The 11,353-nt window shown below is 37.5% G+C and overlaps 1 protein-coding gene across 1 annotated transcript in view; it reads right to left on the bottom strand.

Annotated features, from left to right (window-relative positions):
- Nucleotides 1–8,983, bottom strand: part of LOC306843746 (leucine-rich repeat transmembrane protein FLRT2-like) — a 32,890-nt gene extending 23,907 nt beyond the window's left edge. Inside the window, exon 1 of the mRNA XM_079375396.1 lies at nt 8,657–8,983. The gene's annotated coding sequence lies outside the window, so the exon portion shown is untranslated. The remainder of the gene's footprint in view (nt 1–8,656) is intronic.
- Nucleotides 8,984–11,353: the final 2,370 nt, after the last annotated feature.

The raw sequence follows: 11,353 nt of genomic DNA on the forward strand, positions 1-11,353 counted from the left end.
AATGGCGGAGCAAGATTTCACTAATTCCTTCCCTAAGGGGAAAATGCGGTATCTTCTGCGGTGGGTTTTGGTGAAAGATGAACATATTAGTTGTAGTAATAGAATACAAGACACGGTTTTCTTGGAACAGTTATTAGCAGGAAACATTAAATATGTTTGTTATGAGCAATCACATTTTACAGAACTGTATACATAACATTCATTGCAAACAGGCATAGCAAAAGCTGCTCTTCTGTTTAATAAAATAGCAAACTTTAGGCTATGGTAGTCTTTTTTTTTTAGATATAGTGTTGTTTTGTTGTATTTCTTCTTTTTCCTTGTTTTTTATGATTAAAGACGGCAGCACAGAGAAGTGGGATATAAAAGGCTAGTTCAATACGTGCCCAAAAATATTAGTACTTCTGCTGGTTTTCCCTACAAACATTAGTGCCGTGATATTCCCTCAGAGCAGCTCATTTTTGGTCCGTCCCTTGAAAAGTTTTGCTTTAGTGTTTCACGTCCTCCCCCACAAGCCAGTAAAGGCATCTTTTTATTTACTTTAGCTTTTGGTTATTTTTCAGCCAAGAAGCTCGATATACACAAGCCCCCTGTGTGTGTGTGTGTGTGTGTGTGTTTGTGTGTGTGTGTGTGTGTGTGTGTGTGTAGGTGTTCGTCAGCCTCAGGTCTTTTAGATAGAGGCTTTGTACAGTTAAAGGTAGACGTTTTGATATTTCTTAAGTCTTAAACCCTCCACACCACGTCTTATTTGCAGTTGACTTCTCTGTGAATGGATGCACAACTGCACACACTTACATGCACACACTGGAGCTTGTGTTTATAGTACGTTTCTTGCTAGAAAAATAACTAAAAAGAAAAGCAAATAAAACAACTTGGCTGTGTGTGTGTCTGTGTATATCAGTATTATTTTGATATTTTGTATATTACGGTATCTATTATTTTGTTTAATTAGCCTTTTTATACTTTCAGTTTTCATTTTAAGTGTAGTTTATATTTAATAGTTTTGTTATGTGCTTTTGACATCTTTAGTTTTTATAGTTTTATTTAGCTTTATTTTTATTTCAGGTTTGGTTTTAGTAATTTTCGTACTTCAACTTTTTTTTTTCATATAGGCAACATTTCTCATTTTCATTCAGCTTTTAGTTAACAATAACAACACTGATATGACAATAATACATGCTTCTATTTATATCTTTACATATACTATTAATGCATATTGTTGTGTATATCATAGCTGGCAGATGTCAGATCTCTTAATCATATTAATTGGTTAAATCACGATCATATACATTAGTTTCACACACATGAGAGAGAAGGAAAGATGGCAGATGTGTGTTTTTATGAAAAGTCACTTGCACATTGACACTTACACATATTATATGATTTATGTATATATGCATTCATATTTATAATGGGAAATAGAATGTGCACTGTGGCAATGTTTGCTTCATTTCAAGGAAAATGTCAAGCACCTTGCTTTTCTGAGCCCAAAATGCTAATTTCCAGCTTAATTTGCAGCTAAACTCAGTCTTTGTCTGCTGTGGTTGCTATGTTACTAGAAATAATTTCCACACAGACACTTGATGAGCAGAAACTTAGATTCACATCTTGTATTTAAGAAGATCTGGAATGCCAGTGCTTGTAGTGATTTTTTAAGGACACATGTCCAGTTATATTGATCAATGTTAAATCCGCACATGGCAGATCACTCGGTTTGTTTACAGACTTGTGTAGGCTTTGCAAGTTTGTCTTTTTCTGTTTCTGTTAGTCAATTTTATCCCTGAAGTTTGAACAACATCGAAGGCTTTTTTGACATCACAGCATATGGAATATGAAAAATCATCAGAGAGAGTGTTTCTGAGTTCTTTGCACTCTCTTAGTTGTTAATGACGCTCAAAAGTAAATCATATGCTTTTATTGCTATTTTAAAGGACTTGCTTATGGGAGCCATGGTTTTGGATTTAGTTTGGCCTTTTCTGAGTTAGCGTTTTGTGTGTGTGAAAGGAAAAAAGCTTGGGCCTCACTGTCATAATTTGTGTTATCGGCGGTTGGTCTAGAGGTCCGGAGCAAAAACAGTCAGAATCCATCATGTCCCAGTGACCCTGGCTTTTCTAGCCAATCACATTAATTGAAGTGCACTGCTTACAGGGGGAATGAGAGAGAGAGAGGGTGAAAACACACTAGATTTGTGACTTTTGCTTGTAGCAAAACAAGCAGCACCAACTGATTTTTTCCAATATCAAAAACCAAAAGCATCTCAAGGTTGTTTGAGTGCAAGCCAGTGTAATAATGTTTGGAGCGAATGTGCCAATTTTGGAAATTTATTTTAAAAAGTCTTAGTTTTGAGCAGTTAAGCGTATAATTTAAAATGCATTTTAAATCAGTTTTCACCTAATCAGCGCATTTTGAATGCAAGCCCAGCAGAAACACATTTCAGAAAACTACATGTACTCTCTTATCTAAGCATTTCCACATGCAGAACAATCTGTTTGACAGAACAATGTCATCCTAGGTCGCCTGCAACAGTGCTGCTCTTTGAAGCTGGTTGTATTAGTATGGTGTTGGTAAGTCTATACACCCCAGAGACAATGGACTGGCTCTATGCCGTTGTCATCTTGATATGTTTGGGTAAAAAAAAAAAAGAAAGAAAAGAAAAGTGGTAACAGCTTTTTAAGATTGACTGTGACACTGAATACAAGATCGAACTGTTGCCACGCTGACTGAAACCGACTGTCATTGTGCGTGGCCAACAAAAACTGACTCTCTGCTCATGGAATCGTTCATTTTGCCACAATAGATTGCAATAGGAAACAATTGCAAGGCAATGTGCTGAGGGTCTGAAATTGAAGCCTACACCCAGAAAGGGGCTCCTGCCATCCCGAAGAGGATCACAGCCAAAGCTATACGATCCTGCCGCGGCACAGCTGAACAAATGCTGCCACAACGCTTCTTCCCAGCATGCCTCACTCTCAAGCAAACAAACCAAGGATAAAAAGAAAGACCACACCATGAAGGATAGTGATCTTGGCACATAAACATCCAAATATGCTTAATAGTATAGCCCACAGATCTCAAACTGTGGAGCAATCCACCCTGCAGGTGGTACATGACGTGATTCTAGAACTTCAGAATACTAAAAATAAAAATCTACAAGTGGCATTTAGGTATTTGGTTTTCTGAAGGCGAAAAGCTGCAAGCATAAAGAGTGACCTGTTTTTGAGAACTATATTAATAATGTAAGAGGTTGCAAGCATTTTAGACTATTTAAGATTACACTGACCTACATTTCAAAATATATTTGGATTTTTTTAAGGTGTAATATACATGTAATAACACTGTAATTATACATGCATTACTTTAATTACTTTCACAGTGCATTTGGGTTATTACACTGGAAAACATTTGTTATAGGATTTCCTTTGAAACAGTCTTCACTCAGAAATTGCTAATACATTTCAGGAGTAATTCGAGACATGTAACATTAAATTTAATAACATTATCACAGATTGCCCTTGGACTTAGAGACATCAGTTTGTTTAATGCTAAAAAAAAACATTTCTGTGTATACTCATTCTCATTTGATCAGCCATGGTGTTTGGCCTGACAGGTTTGATGACCACTGACTAAGGCAATTTACCATAGACGTTACTGACACATGTGAGTCTAACAACAGCAGAGCAGGATCAAACCAGCAATTGTGACTGTCAGCACAGTGTGAATGTTTCTGCAAAGCCGTGTTAACTGCCTGAGCTTAAAGCCGAATTTGTTTTCAATTAGTGTCCCAGTGCTGTTGAGTAGGTTCTGACAGTGGGCCAGTCACTTGGTTCTGTTCAAACTGCAGGTGGCATCAGTGATGTGCATTAGAGCCCCACAGCCCTTGTCATGCTGAACTGAACATATCTGGATAAAACCAGAAAAAAGGACCGTCTGCACCACAAGTGGAAATTTAGGCTAAATTGTACAAAACTTCAGCCCAAGACCAGGAGCACACGACGTGGACAGAGATTAATCCAATCTCAGTGTGGTTTTCTTCTCCAACATCTCCAGCGGCACTGTAGGAGTGGGTCCTGGTCTTTCGCAAAATGGAACCTCCAAACCTAGTCAGAGTAGAAACAATTCTGGCCGACATGTGGTTGTGGAGAGCTGTACGCATGTGTTTTATTAGGTGATAGACAAATAAAGTGTATCAGAAACAATGTGTGGGAAGACAGACCCTGACCTTAAGCTGCTGTCATCTTGACTTGTGTTTCACAAGGGTTTCAGTGTCAATCCCCACCAAAAAATAGTTAATATCCTCCATATGCCCATGCGAGAACAACATCTTGGGTACGCGGTTACCTTTTCCCTCAGCCTTGATCAAAACAATATTCCCTCAATATGCTAGCTCGTCTCTTGTCTTTGCTTATTGCTCTTGGATTTGACTAACAACAAAAATATATGAATAGCCCTCCTTTGACACGATATATCCTTTGATGAGGTTATTATTCCGACAGCTGCCTACTCCTTTTCCAGGAGAAATGTGTGGTGTGTTGTTACACCTCAAAACCTGCTGTGAAGCAGTTGTTGAAAAGGAAAAACACTCAGGAAGAAAGGACTACAAAAAAAGTGCCTAATTAGAGAGTGAAAGAAAAGAAATGAGCCCAGTGAGTATGAGGTGGGATGGATGTCCCGTCTTCACCTTGAACCTCGTCCTGGATGTTCCTCAGAAGTTGTGGACCCACAGGAAAGGCAGTGCATTGTGTCTGGGAAGAATTCAGTCTGCTTTCACCAGTGCTCCCGCTGGTCAGCGTGAGCAGGGGCTGCCAAGAAAAGCAGTAGCCCACACTCCCCCCACTTTCCATTTGGGGCAGTTTGCCAGTTCCCTCTACCCTAGTGCTCCATAGGGCATAGGGGGGGATCAACTTGCCCGTGGACCTGACCCTACAGGTCATCAGCTGAGTGTGGCATTGTAATCTAGTCTGTTAAAATGAAACCCAGAGTGCACAGGTGAGGGCCGCAGACGTGGAACTTCAGTTGGAACTTATCCAGAACGTCATAATATACACATCAGATCTAACAGACATGTTTTATACGTAGTGGCCCCTTGGAATTGTTTCTAAAGAGAGAACGGCCGGAAGAGAGATATATAGGAGATATAAACAAGTAAGGGAAAGAAAAGAGTGATTGTTCAAGGCTAAGACTGTGCATGAGGTTGAAACTGAAGACAATTTGTGTTGTTGGGCTGGAACGATCCTATCTTTTCGCCCGACTCAGCTATAGAACATGTTCCTCGATGCCTGCTGACTAGTATGAAACAAATACCCTGTCTAGATCTCTCACATACACAAAAAATCATCTACCTCTTATTCCCTACCAATATTTTAGGCAGAATCCCAAGGAATTGTAACTGACAGCAAAAAAATCAGCCACCATACAATATTTTCTCTCGTCCCAGCTCTCTTGCTGACTTTCACCATGCAGGCATATGTTTCTTCACTCTTTTTTCTTCATATGCATGTGTTTGTGAAGAGACTCGCTATGCAGACTTTGGTTTGAAATCATAAGAGAAACACAACAGTAGTGATATAAATTAAGTCTTGTATTTGTATAGTGCTTTAAAGTAAATAAATACAAATAATAGTAATGATAATTTAATGTGTATATGTTGTTATTGTTTATGACACAATTTGTATAATGTTTTTGTCCTTTTAAAATAATGTACTGTTTGCAATTAATTGTTAAATTGGTAGATATAAAATAATTAAATCAATAGCATAATAATAACATAAGTGATTATTTGCTCTGACCTGTGCACAAAATCAGGATAATAATACTAATATAATAATAATACACTTTCGCTCATTTACAAAATGCCCATTTTTATTTTGATTGGAGTAACAATGTAAGATACTCTCTGCAGTTTAACTTGAACTAGCTTGTATCTCTCTCTCTCTCTCTCTCGTGGTGTTACAGTATTTGGAATATGCAAATTTTCCTCTCATATTTATCGCAATCTCTCTTCTCTTCAAAAACGAAGAAAAAAAAAAAAAAACACACAGCTGTGCCCATTCTCCGCCACATAATACAGCCAAAATGCCAAAACATGGCTCGTTTTTGTGATAGTTCAGCATTAAGAGGAATAACAAACCAAGCGCCGCATGACCTGTCAGTTGTAATGATTGATGGTGGTTGAGGAACAAGCATAGCTGACTTAATTAAATGAATGCCCTACCCCACGCTTTAGCTTAATTACATTAGCCCTCTCTCCACCGTGTTTGTTTTTTCTTTTCTTGTGGGAGGGATCGCGTCATCTTGAGATCTTAAGCGTGTATTTGGGGGGGGGGGTCTAAAGAAGTAAAAGACTTCAGAACAGTCAAGCACTTGTGCTGGCATTTTGCGACGAAACGTCGCCCTCTGCACCCTAGCGTATTTGAGCTGTGCCTTCGGGCCAGGTCCTGCTTCACAAAACATCTGATTCATGAACTGTGTTCTCCACTCCACGGATGTGACCGCACATGGGCTGCCGTTACTGTACTTTACTCCTGAACAACTGCTGAAATGTCATATTAAACGCTGTAGTGCTGAAGCTGACCTGTTTAAGTCATATCATAGCATTTATAAACAGTAAAAGAGTGTTTTAATGATTTAAAACTTTAGATATGCCAGAATTAAATAAATCATTTTGAGTGGCTCAAAAACATATTTGGACATTAAAGCTGCAGTTAAAAAGATGTTTGTCCATAGGTTTCAAATAAAATATTTAATAAATATAAATGCATTTTTTTTTTTATCACAAACACACAGCTTTTCTGCAAGAAAAAAAATGTGATGTTAGGTTTGAAATGATAAAACGGTAGGTATGCATAACTGTTCAAAATAAAGAAAAAGTACTGTGACAGTTTCTGGGTGTAAAATGCTAGTGGAACATATAATTAATGGGATGAATGAGACCTGGTTCTGTACACCTGTGTGAACTTGTGGAGAAATGTTACACCAATTGGTTAAAAGTCATTGAGAAAATGGCTAGAAAATTGAAGGCAGTTCTCAGAGAAACTCAGACTAGTTATTGGATACAATTCAAGGTATGGATTTAAAGCAAGATCTTAAAGCATAATTTCAGCAATGTATCACATACTATTCCATACACACATGCTCAAGCAGTTTCACACATCACACACACTTATACTATATGTGCAAACAAGTGTTGACTGGTTAAAAGCCATAAACTGAAAGAAACTTGAGAATTATTTGAGTGCAGATGACACCGGTTTGTAACTAGATATTCATATGTTTTCATGTGTGATTTAAATACCCAATAGTATCCACATATTTTTGAGACTACAGCTCAGTCCCGAAAACGTGAATTAGTAGTTCAACATTACTAAAGAAAGAAAGTTTTCCAAAGTTATTTATGTACGTATGGAAGTCAAAATCCAAAAAGCAGGACAAAAAGAAGGTTAAACTCTGCTGTTCTGAGCTCATGTTGTAAATCCATATCACAGCTTTCTGCAATCTTATTATTAGCTGAAAGCATAATCAAAGTGCCCAAAATATAATACATGTTCAAGGAGTGAGGGAGCTTGGTGAATAATGGGTGTAACTAACACATTTGCATTTATGCCTTTCGGCAGACTTGCATTCAAGGTAAACTTTACCAGTTGAGCTGGTAGGAACACAGTCGTACCGTCAGAATATAATGCTCGAGCGATGATCCTTGCAGTCTAGATTAACATATCAAGCATTAAAACCTATTTCTAACAATTCTATTTTTGTCGTAGTTTGAAATAATATATGACTCATCATATGCACTCTGCAGCAAAACAGAGAATAGCAGTATCATAGTTAGTTTTTTAACTCAATCTCATACTTTGTCATTTTGTGACTTTCCCTCACTGAATAACTTAACAATTTTGCTTTTGCTAAAGTTACACCAGTTGTGCGGTTAGACATACATGTGCAATTTTTAGATGTTTTTTTTGTTACATTTAGATGAACATTTATCCAAATCATTTAATTCTGGTATTTATGCTTGGTCGCGATATATTTTAAGGTCCAATTCATACTATTAACCAATCATTAACTATGACTTTTGCCTCAAACTCCTAATTTGCTGCTTATTAATCACTAGTAAGGTAGATTTTAAGTTTAGATATTGGTGATGCAGAATATGTGCTTTATAAACATCCACTATGTTAATAACAGGCATGCTAATAAGCAACTAGTTAATAGTGAGAATTGCTCCCTATACTAAAGCGTAATACCTTATGTTTAAAATCAGCTTTTTTGAAAAGGTATCACACACAACATATATATTCTACTAAAGCAGGTTCACACATCACACACACACACACACTCATGTTATGTGCAAACAAGTGTTGACTGGTAGAAAGTGATACAGTATACAACAGTCAATGTTCTGGAAAAAAAGACATGAAGATGGCTAAATAATTTATAGAAGTATATCCAATTATACCGCAATGAATTAAAGTTTAAAAAGCCTCTTCACACTCTCAGCGCCAGATATACACAGTCCTGTCATAACCGTTTCCATGCTGACTTTTCATTTGCATGGCATATTTTGTAATTGCCACAATTAGTTTTGATAATACCGTTGCATCAGATAAAACTCTGTTTCCCTTTCAATCCTCACTCAGATGTTCTTTAAATGAGAGCCACTTACTTTTACACCGGAGTCTCTCGGTTTGCAGCAGGTCAGAAGGGCAACGGGAACCTTCTGGAATTACGTATGTTTTCGATACTGACTCCGACAGGGGAGAACGAAACTCCTGAACCCAAAAGAAGAAGCTCCTTCTGAAAAGTGTGGCGTCGGTCCCGAGAATGAGGCTCATAAGTGCACCTTTGTTTCCTTATGTTTTGGCTGCGTGTAACTTAACCCCTTCGGGAGACGACGCTGGCGCTGTCTAACCTGTCTTTTGTTTCTACATTCCATCTCTCGCACTCTCGCTTTTCTTTTTCGCAGTTATTTTGTAAGTCCACGCCTGTCGATGAGCTCACTGGGTCAGGCTCATGTTTCAGCCCCGTACAGGAATTCGGAGGGCAGGCGGATTCTGTGAGCCTGAGAGACGACTCGAGGAGAAGTAGCAGGTCGTGGGGTCGCGTCCCGCGGAACAAAGCAGGAGTTATGAGGGTGAGCGCTCAGGCATGCCGCAGGATGTCAGCGCTCAGGGAGAATGAATCAGCAGACGGACACCCGCAATTCCCCTGGGTGACAGTCCTTTGAGGAACATGTCAAAAAGCGGACTGAGATTAGATCATATACCATGCTGTTATAGTGCAACTTTTATAAAACAACAGCATCATCTGATATCTGGGGTGTGTGTGATGCCTATATCCGTCTGTGTGTTGCTGAGTAAAGAGCAAAATATAACTCATGGTAGCCAAGGCCTTTCAACCCTTATGAGCTTTGGTGATATTTGATTTATGTTTGCGAGCTGGAATCCAATAAACTGCTAACTGAGCACAACATGCTTTGGTTCCTGATGCTTTATGATCTAATGGCATGAGGGGTCATAACCGAGTCTGCTCTTTAGAGAACAAAAGCTTTTCACACATCAAGAGATCTTCCTGTATCTGCTTGACGCACAAACATGGAGAGAATAGCCTATAGACGATGCTATTGTAGTTCTTTGTGTTGGTTTTATTTTTACTAGCTGACCAGCAGGAGATGAAATTAACACAAGAAGCAAAAGGAGTTATTAGAAAGTGATGTTTATCATGTATACTGAGGTAGTTTTTGAATTATCAACCAAACTAGTTTTAACTTTATTCAGTATCTGTTGTAACTTCTCTTAATAATTAAATGGATTTGCATATAGAAGGCAAAATTTATAAAGCCTAAAAAACATGGAAAAAAGAAGGGGAGAAAAGAATTAATTAATATGAGACCTGAGTTTATTTCTTTAAGTTTCTTTGGGCAGTGCAATACTCTATGTTGTGAGAGAATGGCAAATTCTTGGAAAGTTTATTGAGGGAATGCAGATTTTTGATTGTTCCCTTGAGAAAGTTTTTTTTTTTTTTTTATCTGTCCATTCAGAGGCTTCGTGCGTTTTTAAAATATAAAATATAAGGCAATATTATCACAAATGTATTGCACCCCCCCCCCCCCCCCCCCAAAAAAAAAATGCTAAACTAAGAAGAACAACAACAAAAAGAGTAGTGTCTACTCACAACATTTCTGTATTTTCTCGCAAAAGTATTGCTTCCGCTTGTAAAACTTTTCAGAAAGAATGAAACACTGGTGATGGAAATATAGTAAGTGCTTTTCCAGTGCTATTGTGAGGGAACAGAATATTTTGTGAGATGCAAAAGTTTTGCTAGTGAACACAAGTACATTGAAATAAATTGTATTTCCTCCAAACAAGAAACTCAGCATTCACTCACCATACTTTTGCAGGAGAAAAAGCAAAAAACATTGTTTCATCCCAAATCTTTTTTTCTTTTTTTTCCCCATCACCAGGTTTCTAAAGGGGATCAATACATTTGGCTACATAAGAAGTCATTATAATAATTGAAACTGATCAGGCTTAAAGGGATAGTTCACCCCAAAATGAAAATGGTCATCATTTACTCTCATTTACCTTCATTGTTATCCAAACCCTGTGACTTACTTGCTTTCATGGAAAACAAAAAAAAATTACAGAATGAAATGTAATTTGTTATTCAGTGAAAAGCTTGACATCCACCATTCTTGGAGTGTTCAATAGTGATATCGGTTCATGAACGAATCATTCTTGCTTTGGATATTTACAATAACTCAGTTCACAAAACACATCATATGAATGACTTTTAGAATAATATTATGGTGCGTTTTTGCTCCAGGACCCATACATTTTACTTTCATGGAGAAAAAACTAAAAAAGTTAGGATTTAGAATTCAGAATTCATTCAGAATTTATCCTTGCATGTTCCACGGAAGAAAGAAAGGGTAGTAAATTATAAAAAAAATATATTTATTTTTACATACATTTTTTGGAATGTACAAATCACATTCAAAATAATGCATCATTATGTATTTTAAAAGCATGTTGTGTTGTTTAATTGGATGTTTTCCTACAGAGGCACATTACGTGCTGTGCTGGAATGTCAAGTTTCTTTATATGCTATATTTGACCTTATATTTGTCACTATGGTTGTGCTCCGGTAGAGCAAAGGCATCAGTGATACAGAGATGTGTGAATTCTCGTCATTTATATAAAATCCTGAGTTAGACCTGATCACCAATCCCAACGAAATGTGTCATTTGTGGCACTTTAAGAACAGGAATGTGCCACCTCTGTGCATTTGCTTAAAAACAATAATTTCATCAATAATAACAATAAACCAAATTAATTTAACCAAGTCCACTTGTGTATGAAAA

This window comes from Barbus barbus, assembly GCF_936440315.1.
Source record: "Barbus barbus genome assembly, chromosome: 24".
NCBI classification, from domain to species: domain Eukaryota; kingdom Metazoa; phylum Chordata; class Actinopteri; order Cypriniformes; family Cyprinidae; genus Barbus; species Barbus barbus.